The following is an 18,280-nucleotide window of genomic DNA, read 5'->3' on the forward strand; positions in this document are numbered from 1 at the left end:
AAGGATCGTGAAAATAAACCCATTTATAAGACGATAAAGAGAAACAGCAGCTGTTGCCCTCCCTTGCATCAATTGCTAGCCGCATTTGAAGTAAAATGTGAAATAGACATTAGAAAATTGCTACTGAAGGCACCAAAGAAAAAGTACTTTAACCTCACACATGAAGAGAGAAAAGCATTAGCTGAACCGGGGAGTGATAAGTTTAGACACATAATGAAGGTTGACATGAGAGGGGGAGTACCAGTGACTGATACTACAAATTACAATCTGAGAGTAGAAGGCATGCTGAATGACATGACTTTTTATGAGAATTATACTTTGGATGAAATAAAGAGAGCATACTGTGACTAGAATACAAACCTTATGGAATTATACAAAGAAGGTTTGATTACGGAGAATCTTTAAAATTATTTATGGACCCCATGTCCCTGTTTGTCTAAGTTTTGTGGAATGCCAAAAGTCTCATAAACATAAAGATAACCTACTATACAAGCCAGTGGTGGCAATCGGGGCATCCCTTATGTATGCAATGGCCATATACCTAGATGATCTATTGAAACCCCTAGCCAAGAAGAACAGATCATATATAAAAGATTCCATGGACATTTTGAGAAAAATAAGAAACATTATTGTGGAAGTTGACAGGATCTTGCTAACGATCGATGTAGATTCATGATATACTGTGCTTCCTCACAATTACAGCATAGAAGATGCTGTGGATTCTTTTAAAAGACACCATAACGGTACACAGGCACAGCTAAAAAAGTTAAGTAAGCTCATTAATTTGGTACTGGATTTTAACTTCTTCACTTTCAATGGAAAATATTACAGGCAAAAAACTGAAATAGCTATGGGGGCAGCGATGGCTCCCAGCATAGCCAACATAGCCCTAGGTAAGTTGGAAGAGGATTTTGTTTTCAACAACAGAAATTTCATGCAGCACATCTCATGTTATCTTTGTTTCATCAATATTCTTATTATATGGAAAGGTGACTCTTTACAGCTAGAAGAGTTTATCAGGTACCTCAATCTAACTACTACCTTCCAACATTTCACCTCCTTCCACAACTCCAGCTCAACTACATTATTAGACATGCTAATTTCTAAGGACATTAACAACAGCAGAATTTCCACTGATCTTTACCAAAAACTGATGAGAATGAAACTTTCTCCACAGTAAAAGTCTAAGACAAAATATAACTTGGTTAAGTCCCAGGGATATAGGTTAGATAGAATAACCACAAAGATGGAACCTTTTCTGAGAAACATTAATGATTTGAAAAAGGATTTCTTAGCAAGAGGATATGAGAAGCAAATGTTAAGAAACACTTTTGAGCCAATCATTGAGCTTGAAAATACTAATGCACCCACACTAAACCAACCCATTGGAAGAATGTTTAAGACATTTGTGGACAATTAATCAAAAGATAGCTGCATACTGGCATATACTGTGGATTTTCATTGTATCAAGAATATTATCAAGGAGATCTGGGCCATAATAATACAAAGTCCTTATTCTTGTAGACATTTTGGCTGAAGCCCTGACTTTTGTATATAGGAAGGCTAGAAATATTAGGAGCTTTGTAGAAGGGAAACCTAAACCACAGGAAAGGAGCATGAAAAAATGTGAAACAACTGTTCATTTTGTGTCTACATTTAAGAAGAAGACTTTTTTTTACTGCCTGTATTTAAAGAAACTTACTAATAGTAATGCAGGCAGAGACTGCAACTCTACACAAGTTGTTTTCAGGGCTAGTTGTAATGGATGCAATGCATTTGATGTGAAAAAGACTATTAATAAATTGAAACAAAGGATTTTGGGTCATCTAGCCAAGATTTATTTATTTTACATTTGTTGACCGGGATAGTCCGACTGGATATATGTCCATTTTCAGTGGAGGCCCGGGGAGAAAAGCTCCAGATAACACAGATAGAATATAACAGATATGAGTCAAACATATTTACAAAGACCTCTAGTAGGTACTCACAATATACACAGTATGTAATGGTATACAAAAACAACAGGTTACAGCAAGCTAATATGAGCAAGAGATGCATACAATATTAATTTAAATAAGGTATTGAATAAGTAGTGGTTAATCAGGGTTAGTACAGGGACAAAGCCAGTGCTCTTTAAAATACTGTTTGAGGCCTTTTTTGAAGAGACTTGAAGAAGGTTCGAGGGTAAGGTTAGATGGAAGTGAATTCTAAGTATTACCAACAATGTTGGTAAAGAGGGAGTCACCGGCTGAGTTAATGGGTTTGTGGGTTTGGACCAATAGTTTATTGGATGATCATTGTTGCCTTGAATTACTGTATGGCTTTATGATATTTTTGAGTGCCAGAGTATTTTCAGGGTGGTACAGAATGTTGTGTGCTACTATAAGCTGATTGAACAGAAGTAGGCTAGACAGTTCTAGCCAGCCAAGAAGACTGAGGTTTTGACAGTGATGTGTCCTATATGTTGAGCATATGGCAAATCTGGCAATATGGTTGTAACAGTGAGAGAGCTTAGCAAGTTCAGTTTTGCTCAAATTGGAGAGTATGTGGGAGCCATATAGAAGGGTATAAAGCAGGTGTGAACAGGTGATTGCACTCCTAGCTAATGGTGTTAGAAAAGGTTTGCTTCTATATAATGAGCTAAGCTTCTTATAGGTTCATAGGTTCATAGGTAGGTACTAGGCTATCGGCCCAAGGGCCTACATAAGCCTAGCCAACAAGGTTCCCTGGCTTACACCATCCAAGAAAGTTATTTTCCTGTGCCACTGTCGAGCAGAGACACAGAAGTGATCCCAGTGGTGTATTTCCTATTTCCCATCCACTCATCACGAATTTTCTTGAAGAGTGCTAATGAAGAACTTTACTTGACATAGATGAGTAGCCTGTTCCAGAGTATGGGAAGTCTCTGGGACAGGAATCTATCCCTCCAGCATGTTCTGTTTATTGTGGTGACAAGGTTTAGGTCCCTAGAGCGTGTAGCTCGGAGGGATTGGGATTTCTTTAGGTGTAGCATGTCCAACAGCTCTGGGTTTGACATAGCTTTATATGTTAGGCAGAGATCACCTCAGAGTAGGCGATATGCTACAGAGTAGAGCTGGAGTTTTTTGAGGTGGTCAGTGTAGGGCATTTGTTTGTGGCCAGTAATCCCCTTTGTGAGGTACTTCTGTGGCCTTTCCAGCTGCTGCAGATGTCTTGTGAGGTACATTCCAAAAGAGGTGTTGTACACCACAATGGGTCTAATGAGTGTCGAGTAGAGAGAAACAATGACCTTTTTTTTTTCCTGGATGAGAACCCTTTTATAATGAGGTGTGCCATGTAGAAGGACTTCCTGACTACTGTGGCGATGTGACTATCAAAGGAGAGACTACTGCCACCTGGGTCCCAAGATCTCTTATCACACATTCGGTGTTAAGTAGATTGCTGCCTATGTGGTAGTTCATGGGTACAGAGTTTTTACCAAAGGGGATGACACTACACTTTTTGGCACTGAGCTTGAGGCCATGGCTCAGACACCAGGCATCTGTCTCAGCAAGGCCCTTCTGTAGGATGTCCACATCATTTGGGGACCTGACTATGGCTCCTAGTTTGCAGTCATCTGCGAACTTCATTAGCCAGAGGCCTTCTGTGTTAGCCTATACTTCAGAGAAGTAGATACCCAACAGGAGAGGTCCCAGGATGGAACCCTCTAGTACTCCACTTGTCACTGCTTTGAGGTCAGATTTGGAGTCTGCAACTTTTACAGTGAGGGTTCTGTCAGTGAGCCAGTTGGCAACCTATCTTGTGACTTAGGGATTTATACCTAGTTTAGTGAGTTTAGCTATCTTATTAATAGTTTTTATAGTTTTATTGATATGCAGATCAAATTTGAGATTATTGTCCACTATTACTCCTAAAAGCTTAGTCTGGTCATCTGGAGAGATAGAGGTACTGTTGTTGGATGTTATGGAGAAGGAAAATGGGGTGGATCTACTGATGGGAGTAAAGAGGAGCAGTTTAGTTTTGTTGGGATTTAACAACAGACTGGGATTAGAGAGCCAATTTTTAACTGGGTTAAATGTGTTTTGTGTTAAGGTTTGCAGGTCTAAAGGGGAAGAGGCCATACAGATCAAGGTAGAATCGTCTGCATATTGAATGCAGGTTGCATCAGGGATGGCAGTATAAAGTTTGTTGATGAAGATAAAAAAGAGTAGAGGACCTAGAACAGAACCCTGATTGACACCAAGGGTGAGAGGTAGCAGAGTGGACAGCTTGCCCTGCCATAATACAGCCTGTTGTCTGCTATTCAGATAGGATAGGAACCACGGAATAGCATGGTTATCTAGGGAGATGGATTTTAGGGAATGGATGAGTAATTTGTGGTTGACCATATCAAAGGCCTTCAACAGGTCTAGAAATAGGGCTGAAGATAGCCTGTTGCTGTTCCTATTTTGGAATATGGTATTTGTAAAAGAAAGGAGGGCAGAGGTGGTGCTGTGATGTGGCCTAAAGCCATGCTGAGAGTTGGCAAGCAGACCGTTCTGAATGAAATATTCCATAAGCTGCTTATGAATGCACTTTGCCATTAATTTGGCTAGTGGTGAGAGAATGGCAATGGGTCTGTAGTTGGACAGTTCTGTTGAACTTCCACCTTTATGGAGTGGGATAACATGGGATATTTTCCAGATTGAAGGGTTAGTTCCATCAGTTAATGTTCTAATTGATTAGGATACAGATGGGGAGTGCTATGGTGTCAGCAACTTTTTGCAGGTACTCTGCAGGAAGGAGGCCAACAGAAAGGGTGGTTGATTTTAGTTTTTTGATAAGGGATCAAATAAAAGTGATAGAGACAGGTTGGAAGTTAAAGGGGGGGGGGATGAGAAGTGGATGTGTTAGTGGTAGAGTTAGAGTGGGTAGGAGTAAGTTGGTTATCTAAGGACTGAATAGTTTCACTAAAAAAGTTATTAAAGGAAGTGGCAACAGTTTCTGGGGATTTATGGGTGTAGTTTGATGAGGTTGGGGTAGTAGATTTTCCTGGATGAAGAAGTCGGTTAATACCTGCCCAAAACTTTTGGGGATTGTTTTGGTATCTAAATTGGAGGATCTGGTAGCAGGTTTTTTTTTTGTCTAGCAAAATTAGTTTTTTTGTATCATTTCTAAGTTGATGATATCTCACTTGGTTGTGCGGGCCTTTAATTGTTCACAATTTGGTCCAAGCTATATTTCTAAGCTTGATTTTTATCTTAGTTTCCTTTGTGAGCCATGGAGCAGTATTAGATTGTCTTTATAGTATGTGCAGGTTCATGGGAGTCAAGGATGCTCATGAATTTATTGTTAAAGAAACTTACGGCTTCATCTAGTGGTAATTTGTTTAGGATTGACCATTTGACCAATTTAAATTCATTTAGGAAGTTAGTAAAATTGAAGTTTTTATTATTTCTGATTGTTTTGTAAGTAGTCTTGTGGTAGGGTTCTACCTTATGCTTAATAATATAAGTTAGTGAATGACCACTTAGGTCATCAAGGAGAGTCCCAGCTGTATACAAGCTTGGGTGGCTATTGATAAGTACCCAATCTAAGATACTTTCCCTGTTGGTGGATTTACTAATCCTAGTGGGAGCGGTTATTATTTGTGTGAACCCAAATCGATTTATATGGGTGACAGGGGATTCATCTGAGCAGGTGCACCAGTCAATGTTAAAGTCACCAAGAACAATGGTTTCTTGGGGATAGGTAGTGGATAATCTTTGGAAGATATCTTTCAGAGTGCTTATTTTATTGCCTGGAGGAATGTAGACACAGACAATATTTATACTCTTATTATTGTTAATTTGCAGTTTGGTAATGAGGGTTTCTGCGTTATTAAATGGGGCGGTTGAACAAGATTTCTATTAACACAATGTATTTTTGTAAAGAACTGTTAGCCCACCTCCCTTCTTAGCTGTTCAGTCTAATCAGTGTATGTTGTAGCCCGGCGGTAATACCTCATTATCGGCAGTAGTAGTTTAAGCCAGGTTTCTGTAAGACACATTATGTCTGGGAAATGAACTGCTAAGAGGGGCATGCAGGTTGGGGATTTTATTATTTATACTTCGAATGTTCATGTGAAATGTCAGGAGACCATTTATGGGACTGTTAAGGGGTAGTTTACTGATGGGGTTGGTGGTATAGGCGCTACTGTCACCAGGTGGAGACAGGCCAAGGTTGGGATGGATGTTTCCATCTGTAATGAGGTTATATTCAAATCTGATTATGAGCTTTAGAAACTTATGAAGAAGTCTTAGATAGTGCTTGTCCCCTGGATTAGATTTTAAGGTTTTAATTTGGTGCTGAGGTAAAGGGAATGAGGGTTTGGATGTCTGGGGGATAGTTAAGTGAGCTAACCTGTAAGAGAAGTCTGGGGTGGTAGTTTGATATTTTGGGTAGGGGAATCCATGGTTTTCATAGGTGGTGAGGAGAAAATACTAGTGTTTTTGTTGATGCTAGCATAGCAAGGGGCCTGGCCATTATAGGGCACATATTTCAACCAAGGTTTGGCAGGAAAGGAAAGAGAAAAGCTGGGTTGTAGAGAGGGTGGACCACTTGGTGATGTGTGAGATGCTGGTTGGGAAGAAGAAGCAGGGAGAGTGGCTAGGATAGTATAAATTTAACAGTCCTAGGAGCGGATTGGAATAGGGGGCAGGGAGGAGCATGGAGCAAGCCTGAGCAGAGCAAGGGTGAGTGGAGTGGGGCTAAACCAGTTCACAAGATTTATACAGCAATCAAATAAAACGTAAGTTTATAATGGAGATGTAAATTATTTGCCTTGCTACATTTTAAAGATGGCTCCCAGAGGAGTGGGTATTGATATAGCCTCCTGTGAGAATGGCTTGGGGGAGGGGGGCAGCAATTATCAGTGTGAGATTAGGTGGTTAGAACTGATTGCAGAGCAACCCCAGCAGGAGGGAGTCCAAAAAGAAAAGAAAAGAAAAAAAAAAAAAAAAACAACCAGGAGCCAGGAAATTCATAAGACAATACATTATGTTAGAGCTTTCCAGCTTACAGAAACCAAATGTTGCTAGCAAGCTCTTTAAGGATGAGTAGAGCTACGGGAATTGGGACTGAACTAAAGGCTTGTTTTGGAATAGTTTTAACCTTAGACTGTTGAGCTCACCTGATTGCATACAGAGGGAATAAGGAACTTGTACAATTAGTAGAGTATATTCCTACCTAGTGGCCGACTTCATTAAAGCTCTCCAAGTTGGAAGCTGAATGGAGCTCTATGCAGCTGTGCTCACCTCACAATGATAGTCACAAAGTAAGAGAAAATTGTTAAAAGCAATTCAATGACATTCACCTAATAATTAATTCTACTGGAAGGCTTGTGTATAAAAGTTGAGATTTCCCTGGGCTGATTTGAGCTTTTGCTGAAAATTTGCTTCAGAACCAAAGGTGATGGCTGCGTGATCCCGAGGCTTGTGGATGGCCTGAGCAAACTGCAAAGCAATAAAATAGACAGCGTCTGAGCAAAAAGTGAATAGTACAGTTCTAGGAGAAATGGAGACAACTGGGAGAGTAGAGGCTATTAGTCAGAAGGTGATGGAAGGATTATCAGAAGACAGAGACTGGGTAGAAGAAATGTTACAATAAGTAGGTACACAGATAAATGCCTGGGGAAGAGTAAAGATCACAAAGAATAGGAAACAGTGTTTAGGCAGATCATAACAGCCAAATTTAACAATGTACTAAGTCTAATATGTTAGAGCAGCACCACAGCTAGGTAAGACACTGGTTAGAATGTGTAATAAATGCTGTGTTTCTGCTTTTCAAACACCAAATAAACAAACAACTGTATATTTCTGCTTACAAGTACCAAGTATGTTTCTGTTTACAAACCTAGTTAGAACTCTAGTTAGATGAGATGCAGGTTAGAGTTTGCAGCAAACATTGTTACTGTTTTTCAGATACCAAATAAACAAACTGTATATTTCTCCTTACTAGTAGAAAGATCCAGTTTAAATGTAGAACAGTGCCTAGCCCAGACACCTTCAACTCCACAGAAGACATTCTGGGTTTAAATGTCAAATACTTGATCACATAGACCTCACTGAACTTGAAGGAGATATCCCAAATACTTCAGAAAAACAAGAACGTATGTGCGTATGTGGCAACTAAGGCTGAATTATTTTAGAAAGCCTGGACTAAACTATTATTGCTCACTGAAAAGTGTACTAGAGCTAAGAAAGTTGCCCCATTGTTTACAAGACTGAAGGTGTGAAATTTATATATGTATTTATTTATTTATTTGCATTTATTTATTTGCAATTATCAGCAATTTTATTAACTACTAACTTTGTAATGTAATTTTAAAATTTAATATTATGGCAGTGGCATATTAATTATTAATTTTGTTTTAGTGGATACATTTGTATACAAATATTCATTACTTATTTATTTATTTATTTATTTATTCATTTATTTGTCGTTTGTTAACTGGTTAGTCCAACTGAGCCAGTGGCACATTTTCAGTGGAGATCCAAGGAAAAAAGCTCCAGACAGTTTTTACAAAGTTACAAAAAAAAAAAAATCTGACACTGAAGTTATATGCAAACATTACAGTAATATGCTTTACATGAGAACATTAGAAATTTACAAAAGGCCCGAGAATGAAGTTTACATAAATATTACAATAATGTGCAAAACATGCAGTACAAAATTTGATTTTTTAATAATAACCATTTTTTAAATATCTAAATGTTTATTCTAATTACATCTTCATTTTGTACTGTTATTAGAATCTAGCACATTCATAAGACACTTTCTCACATTTTTATAACTAGGACTTTTGATTACCGTAGAACCGGGTTAGAGCAGTATGTGCATATTCCACAGATGTCATGACATTTTATAAATTCTTGTTTTTAACTTTTTAGTACAATCAGGAACAGCTTTAATAACTACACTCATATTAAAGAGGGGTTGAATGCCACTTGTTTTAGTTGGCTCAGATGGATTAAGTTCTGAATATTTTAAATGGTAGACTAATGTTAATTTTTTATTCATTTGTTAACAAACAGCAGAGTTAGATTCCATATAGCACATGCATGATTTTTTTGTGACAGTAGTTTAGCCTTTTTAGGTTGTAACTTTTTAATGCACAATGTTTGAGTTTAACTAGACACATACTGAGTATTAGTGGCAGATATGCTACATGTTTATATTGGTTCCAATATTATAACATTCATTAATTTTAAACGGGGTCCTGTTTACACATTTTTTCTAGGGTTTGCAGACCTGAGTGAATATCACTGTTCTGAGCATGAGCAATTGTTTTTCCACTAGATTTTTCATATATTTTTTATAGATTTCTTTGTGTATATTACTTTGAAACTCTTTAACAGATGTATCATTTCAGAAGAATAACTTATGTACATATGCAGTGTTTGGTAGGCATTTATTTAGGATTTTTTTGTACTACATTTTCTTAAATAATATGTATTGTTTTTAGCCGAACAAAATGTAGTGTTATATATATTGTTATTTAAATTTTAATTTTAATTGCTTTTCCCACTTGACATATAAACCTGAAGAAGTTCTAAAAGACAAAAGCGATCTATGTAAAAAATGTTAAAACTGTTTCTGAATGTTGGTAGAAAAGATTTCTAAGGAGTTTTGAAGACTTATATTAATTTTTTTTCTTTTTTGACACTACAAGGACATTTTTTCAGGAAGTTTTAGCAATTGTTAATGTGTAATTTTTAGTTTAACTTTTAGTTTAGTTTGTGTCTTTCGGCTTTTCCCGGTTAGGGGTCGCCACAGCGAAACTCCGGTCCGCTAATGATTGGCAGTTGATTTTTACGTACCGGCTTGCCAGGCCTGATGCACAACCTTCAATGAAGGTATGCCCAGTCACTCATGTCTCAACACAGAAGACGCTCTAGCTGAGAATCGAACCAGACAGCGTCTTACTGTGAGGCGACAACGCTACCGCAGCACCACCACCGCGGGTTAACTTTTAGTTTAGTTTACTTTAACATATCCTGGAATCAAAGAGCTTGAAGTAGGGCAGCACTGTGTTGAATACCACACTGGTGTATGGGGGAAGGGGTATTTAGCAAGTAAACATGCTAATTGGCTTTTACAGCACAGCTACCCTAGTAAACCACTCCCATGCTTTTAATCAGGTATATAAATAGAATGGTGAATTTCTACACTTTATTCTGTTTTTTTTTCAACTACTATTTGGATTGCTTGTTTGTGTGCTTTTAATAAAGGAGATACAACTTGAAATAGCTTGTACTTCCCTGCTTTTCTTAGTGGATTTTTTTTAAAGAAAGCATTTCTACCACCCATTATTAGGTGGGATGTTAACAACATGTTTTTTATTAGGTGCCTGAACTCTAGGGAATCTTAGGTCTTCCACACGGTGGAGGTTCCTCATTATATGTTTCTAAATTTATTAGCATGCACATGCATACATTCCTTGAAAGATGACATTGTATTAATGCCATGCTATTACATATGAAAATATGTTATATTCATTAAAGTCCCAGTCTTAAACTGGATTTTATATGTCACAGTAATGCTTAGTAATTGTTTAAATATTTCATAAATGGCTTCAATATCTCAGTAATCACTTAAGCCACACCATTATATTAATCTTTTGTCTATGAGCTGTCATATAATTCTAAGCAGTTTTGTATCTGTTGCTTGGTTGTCAAAATAGAGAAATATGAAAATCATGACAATATAAATAAATAGTACATGAACCACTTTTAATATTTTTTTAACTGTGCTAAACAGAGCTCAAGTGTCAATATGGTTGTGTTACCCCTCAAGTTAGAGTTTAAAAAATGACAGCAGCTTATATGTAGCATGATTTTGGAATTATTAAAGTAAACATGAATAGGCAGCAGTACTAGATGCATAGAGGCATCAGTAACATAATCCCAGTGAAGCACTTGGAGGTATAACTTGTAACGCTGTTCATTTACGTCATCTGCTGCTTAGAATTCCATATTTATGGTGCTTTCTGAAAGAAAGTTTTTTATGCACATTCTACATCATCTAACTTCATGTCCCTGGAATATATCCTTTCATTAAGTGTATCCTTCTGTTCAATGAGTTCATCCTTCTGTTCAGTTTTGGTAGTAATTTGTATTCACTGCTCTGCAACACATTCAGGCTGCAGTGGCACTTATAGTCCCTGCTTTAAAATACATTTAGGCAGCATTTGTTTCTGTAACTCCCTTCCTTCTACTGGCACTGTATTGCAGGCTATTCTGCTATAAGTTTATGTTGACATATCTATTTAAATGATGTGCCTTTTTCTCTCTCTATCTCTCACTGTATCCTTAGAAACATGTTTGCATCTTTAAAGATTTCTAATATTATTCTTTGGACTTTGCTAAATACATAGGGGTGGATTCTATTATGTTACTGCACTATGGTAAGCAGATCTGGACAACAAGATGAGATGTGCAGGGTGCATGAGATTCAGAAAAAAACAATCTCTATGATGTGACCAGGACCAGCAGTATGGCCAATCAGTATATGATAATGGACATATAATGTCATGGTAATGAGCAACATTGTTAAAATGAGTCCCTCCATGTATGCTAATGAGGCAAAACAAGATGCTGGCACAATTCAGAAATGCATAAATAATGCCCAACAGAGCTATGCCTGCTGTATATTTCAACCCAAATGAATAAAAGTGTTCACACTGAGGAAATAGCTAAGTAATGTTAACAGTTGCCACATCATTAACAAAAGTGACTCTACAACAGTTTCTTATTACTGCCATGCCTGATGGTATGCAACATCACTCATGGAGATGTCAGATCATCTAATCACGCTTAATATTTCATGGACTCCACAACACCATCATTGTGGGCCAGTACTGTGCAAATAGGGCCACCATCCAAAAACTGTGAACTTGTATCTGACTCATCCTCAGCCCATGAGAATCATTGAGCACCTATTCCAGAAGAGACTAAGGTAGGTGTGTCTTTACCTATGTTAGCTACAGGGACCTTTCAGTAACCTACTGGGGATACAGTGGAGGTATCTTAGGCGTCTGCCTTGAAAATACTCCATCAGTTTCTCGATGCCAGGTTTCAGCATGTGGGAGAGCATATGTGGTTCCCACATATCACAGAAGAGAGAGCTAACACTCTGTTGGAATTCTATGATATAGTCCATTATGCTGAGGTACTGGGGCTCATACACATTGAAGTAAAGGTCTCACATGGTGAACTGGGAAGGAGATATGTGAAAAAAACTGTATCACTCCATCAAATGGCTGGTGGTCTGTAATGCACAGGATACCATCTACACTTTGTATAGTCTACTCAAGTAGTTATCACATTTCCCACATATGGCACACCTGTAACTTGCACCACCAGTTTACAAGAAGGGACTTCCCAGACGGGCATCTTGTTGACAATACCATATATGTTCTGGAACCCTGGCTCATGACAATAAGTAATTCACAAAATGAAACAGATCATAGCTATAGCCATGTCCAATCATACAAACTAGAAACATTATTGCACATGTGTTTGGGCTACTATAAGTACAGTTTCACTGTCTGAACTCATCTGGCAGTGTCCTGCAGTATGAGTCTGGCACATGTACAAAAATACTGTCAATGAGTGCAATGTTACACAATATCATACTTACAAAGGAGTTACAGCAGGGTGTACACTTGCAGGGGCAGCAGCCTCCAGCAAACCAGGTAGTGTAGGGCTGGACCAGATGAAGAGTCAGTGGAGGAGCCAGCAGCAGGGCATGATCATACCAGACAGAGGTTGGTGCAGTATGGTGAAGAACTAACAAAGAGACAATGGATTACACATGGCCTCAGAACATAATACTCAAGAGTAAAGCAGATAGAGTAAAAATGATGTATGTAAGTCAGCATCAAACTATACATACACATGTATGTATGGCCACTCTGAGCATCACACATAGGCAACCCAAGTAACAATGGACAAAGATCAGGTCACAGTAATCATCATTTCCACAGGAGGGAAGGTCACACGTGTATGGATTCCTTTCTCGGGGAAGTGTGAGTGCTGAAGAGTGTGAAAGTAAAATTAGCCTTTTTGTGCAATGCCAGTACCAGAAGAGTGCGGCCTTTAATATAACCCTTGTTGGGAAGTGCTGGTGCCACTGAAGATGTGTAATGTAATGGGGGCTTTGATGGTTTGAGTGTAGGTCTGTAGCAACACAACCACAGCAGTAGGTACAGCACTGAAGCATTGTCTACTGGTTTTATCCAGATTAGCATTTCATGCAAACTCCCATCCACAAGAGCTGGGTATACCAGAAGTTGCACTGCATGTACCATGACCCAGGCTAGATGCTGGTGAGCAACATGACCTTGAGCAATGTCTGTTACAGGATGTGCCTCTGTGGCAATAGCCAAGACCACAGAGACATCTTATCTTAGTAATAAACACCTCCACAACAAATGTGGCCATGGAATTGCTAGCATTATGGGAGTCAGATCCTGGTCATCCAGAGCTAGGGTAGTTACCATCTGTGGATGTAGCAGTTGACCAGTTTCATGGACAGCTCCCCATCACTGGCAGGTGAGCCAGTGAAGGTATTGCACATTCCAGTGTGTGACTGAGCTTAACTATATAATCACACATATAGGACATGCAGTCCCATATGTCATCATGCATGCCCTGCATCACACTTACTATCACTGCCATGGTTGTTGTGGTACTAGCCTGTGTCTCCACAATGGCTTTCCAAATATGCTGGGTTACAGCAACTGATACATCAGTCTCAGGGGGATGGGTTACCCTGTCACTAGCAAGCACCATTAGCCACTCCACTGTAAGGACGTCTCTGCCCATGAGTACCATTAGCAGATTCTGACATCTGTATACTCAAAGGCAGCACACATCTTTGATAGTGTAGCACAATGAAACTCTCTTCCTAATGCTGCATTTATGTTGTTGCACAGATTCAGCTGTCTGGGCCTGAAGATTGTCCTAAATAGGACTCAATTCATAATGGTTTTTGAATCAGTCAGTTTGCAGTGTCCGACTTTTTAACAACATATATAGAGATACAGGAGTGCCATGTTTCACACATTAAAGTGTCATTGTCAGCTATAAAAATGGAGTACCTACAGTATTCCAACTCACCATGGATCATGCAAAATGGGGTGACTCGATGTGCATTATCGTTCAGCAGATAGGGCATCTGACACCTAATTTTGGTGCCAATTCTCTGTCACTTTTTATTGAAGTTTTTCAAACTGAGACACCACATCTGCACAAGGAAAGAGTAGTGCTATTTTTAGAGTGCAGTGGTCTAGTGAGGACGAGTGTAAAGGATGTTCTGCACCTCCTCCATAAGGATTACAGCCAGAGACTCCTGTAAGAAAGCTATAAAGAGCCTCAGTATATGAATGAAGCTTTAAATCTTTGAATACTGTAGCCCAGACTGTCACCAATGCCACTGGCATCCCATGTGTGGGGGATCTGTACCATCACTTTTACAGCGACATGTGGAGCTGCAATACTGCCCTCCTACTGTGTTGGGAAAATTACGTCAGAGATAAATCATCACCAATTTAAAGTAAGTAGAACTTATCTTAGGTACACATACTACCTGCCAGTGTGCCATCCACAAATATTACATAACGCTCGTTTTAGCTCTATAGCCCTGAAGAAATTGAAATGAATAGACAGCTGCACAGGAGGAGGTTGGACCATTTAAGACAGCAGCACTGCAAGTATACTTGCTTTGTAGTATACAGCTTTTAATTGAAACAGTATTAGCGATTCATTCCCAAACAGTATACCATTCAGACATCAATGCAGTTCTACGATAAGAGTCCAAGGTCAAAGACTGACTGCTGAATTGTATTACTGTCTTCATACATGCATCCTGTCATGTACTTGGACAGATGGCTCTAGACATCTAAGGTGTGCTGTCCACATTGTGTGAATGCCTGTGGGTTCAATCGTCTTCTCCCTTCCACCTCTTGTGCTGTCATTAAATATTTTAGTTGAGGCTTCTGTCTCATTATACTGACTACTGCATTAGAGTGGGGAAATATGTATGAACAACATTTCTGGGTAGGTGCATATCTACGTCATGAACATTCTTTGACAATAGAGCTGCCTCCTTTACTTATAACATGTTAATGAAATGTCTGCGCATTTCTTTCAGACATCCTTACATCTTTGACTATAGTCCCCTGTTGGTTTGCCCAAGCAGACTATCACATTAATCCTTCACCTGTAGAATGTAGGTGATGATGCCTTTTAGTTCAGATCCCCCTCCTAGTTGTGTATGTTAGCAATCTTGTTAAACTGGCAACATCTTTTTTGGTCCATCATGTATATTATGTTTGACTGTATCATGGTCAATATATATCATCTTCAGTTTTTCCTTGTAATTGTACTTCTCTCTCAGCCACCCTCTTTGTCACTACCCTTTCTATTACATATATTTATTGTGTATTATTCAGCTTAAGTCCATTTATTTGACTATTATATGCAGCAGCATCATGACCTGCATCAGTCTTCACATATGGTCTGACAGCCCCCACAGGTGTTAGCTACAATGCCACCACCTCCATCAGCAGCAGAAGCACTCAGCATATTTGTGTCTCTGGCTGCCAGAGTTACCTCCACACTTCCTCTCCTACCTGCACCGCCCACTTCAAGTAGCCCTGCACTGGATGCTGAGACAGTTGTGCCAACCAGTAGCAGAGTCAGTGGTGGTGACATCTTTGTCACCCGTTGGCAGCTGTCAGAAATTATGAGAGAGATTATCAGCAGAAGGTCAGATGCTCCATTTGGCCAGCTGGTGAATTTTTGAGTCATGTCCCTGTCAAGCTCCATCATTTGAGACAAGGACCAATAGTGACAATATCCAGGGTGGCAAGCAATCTCCCACTGTATTGCATCTCGCAGAAACTGCAGCTGTAGACACTATATCCAATCCCCATCATTGTGTACCATTCCCTGTTGTGTCTATGCTCACCCCTGTTGATTGTTCAGTCCTCCCATCAATTTGGTCTTCACTCTTTCTGTCTGATGTCTCCTTCACCATTATGTTACCTCTTGCTCATTGTGTTACTAAACTCTCTGTCAATCATGTCTGTCTTCTACTGCTACATAACCTAATCCTCTTACATTCCATATGTCTCCCTTATGTCTTTCCCTAACTCAACTTCCTTTTATGCATGAAAAATAGGCATCTGTTCCACAAAAAAAGAAAAAAAATGTACCCAACCTTCCTCTCCTCCAGCCTGCTCATTCCTAAGTTATTAACGTTCTGTTCCACCATCTGCTTACTTCCCATTTTCATCTCATCCCTATCCTACCATTTCCAACCTTTAATGTGGTCAAAAATACGTAATCACACCTCCCCATCTACGGCTTCCAAATCTTTTGGGAGCATACTATGCATGGCAGGTCGATTTCTGTGTACAGTTGATGAGAATTGGCACTGCTCATTAAACAGCAAAGAGCTGGGGTGCCATGTTTCATATGCACACATATACTGGCTCAAGCCAGCACTGGCTGTTCACACAAGATGAGCATCACTGCTTGGCAGTTTGCACATATTGCATACGGTACAACTGTCAAGATTTGTGTAGTTTCCCTACCAATAAACCACAATACAAAGTATCTCTGTTGATGATAAATTATATCTCAAAGTGGTGTCCTGATAGGTCATTGTTGGCTTTCTTACTGAATTCACCTGACATTGTTTGTCTCCCTGCTTCTGGAGCTCAGCCTGTAAATGAAGTGGTTTGCACATTGTAAGTGAGGAGGGCTGTGAGTTTAAATCCATGCAGAACTGTATGCTTTTTGGTCATTTTTTTTCTTTCATTCTGCAAGTGTATAAATGTCATCTGCTGTGTGCTTCCCTGGTAATGTTTGCCTTACTGTTTCTGGAGCTCAACCTGTACATAAAGTGCTTTTGATGTTACAGGTGGGGAGGTTCGTGGGTTCATTTCCTATAGGGAATGCCTATAAGAACATCCTTGTTACAACAGGGTACTTGTTTCTTGACATTTGCATAATAATACTGGTACAATAGTTTCTGCACTTTGGCACTTGTCTCAACCCAACCCATTTTGTGTTGTTTTATGTTTTTTTTTTAATAGTTTAGTTGAAACTTATATATGTGTATTTAATACTCCATATCCATTGTATTCCACGTCTATGGTTGTGTCACCACTCCCTTTGCCGTAATTTCTTTTATTATATTTTATTATATGTTTGTTTGTTTGCCTGGTCTTACTCCATCTACATTCTTAGCTTATTCTTATGTCCATTACTACCTTCCAAAAGTTATATTTTATCTACATATCTATCTGATTGCCTATCTATCTATCAGTCTATCGATCCATGTATCAGTACATTAAAAATAGATTAGCACACACGCCTTGTGACCGTGTAGGGCTGCCATAGACCTTATTGCTATTGCCACAACTGTGCATGCAAGGTTATGCCAAGCACCCTTGTGGCTCTTACTCAGCAAACAAGCACTTCTGCTGCTTGTTTTTCCCTGCAGTCATGAAACAAACCTACATGCTTTTCCCACAGTCCTTGTTGCAGCTGCAGCCACTATTTTTAATGAGCTGCTTATTATGCATACTTGCCTGGCTACATTCAATGTTAATAAGCATCAAGACTCATCACACATGCACAGTAAACAAAAGAGGACTGACTGCAATTATGTTCACACTATTTCTTAATCCCAGGCTACACTCTTATGAATATGTTTGGTGTCTGCCTTACTCTTTTTCCAGGTTAACCAGAGGTGTATCCATAAGATTATTAACTTAGTACTTCTCTTCACACCGGTAATGTGGTCTATCAAAATGATTTCCTTTTTCTCTTAGCCTCCAAAAATCTTCAGTGCAGGGGAATTTTTTTCCTATTAGCATATCATCTGTTAATCTGGGGACTACAGTAACAGGGTGAACTACCTTTCTGAATCCAGCTTGTATTTGCACTTGAGTAACAGGATATTGTTTCTTATCTCCATGAACAGACTACTTCAACTGCTTTTTAGCCCCCTTCTTTTTACAGACGTACTGAACTTTTATAAGCATGCCTGACTCTATCTTTACAAGTCCCTACTATCAATTAAAACATTGCACTTTGCAGTAGCACAATAGTAGAAAGTTAACTATTCTCACAGACACATTCTCATACTCCATTGTCTCAATATCTTCAGCTATATGCTTTTTACAGGTTATACTTTTCACAGATATCAACAGTGTAATCATTACTAATATACAATTTAGTTGTAGGACCTCTTTTCCAGCATGTAA

This window comes from Protopterus annectens, chromosome 1.part2 (genome assembly GCF_019279795.1).
Source record: "Protopterus annectens isolate FY-2018-M chromosome 1.part2, PAN1.0, whole genome shotgun sequence".
NCBI lineage: Eukaryota > Metazoa > Chordata > Ceratodontiformes > Protopteridae > Protopterus > Protopterus annectens.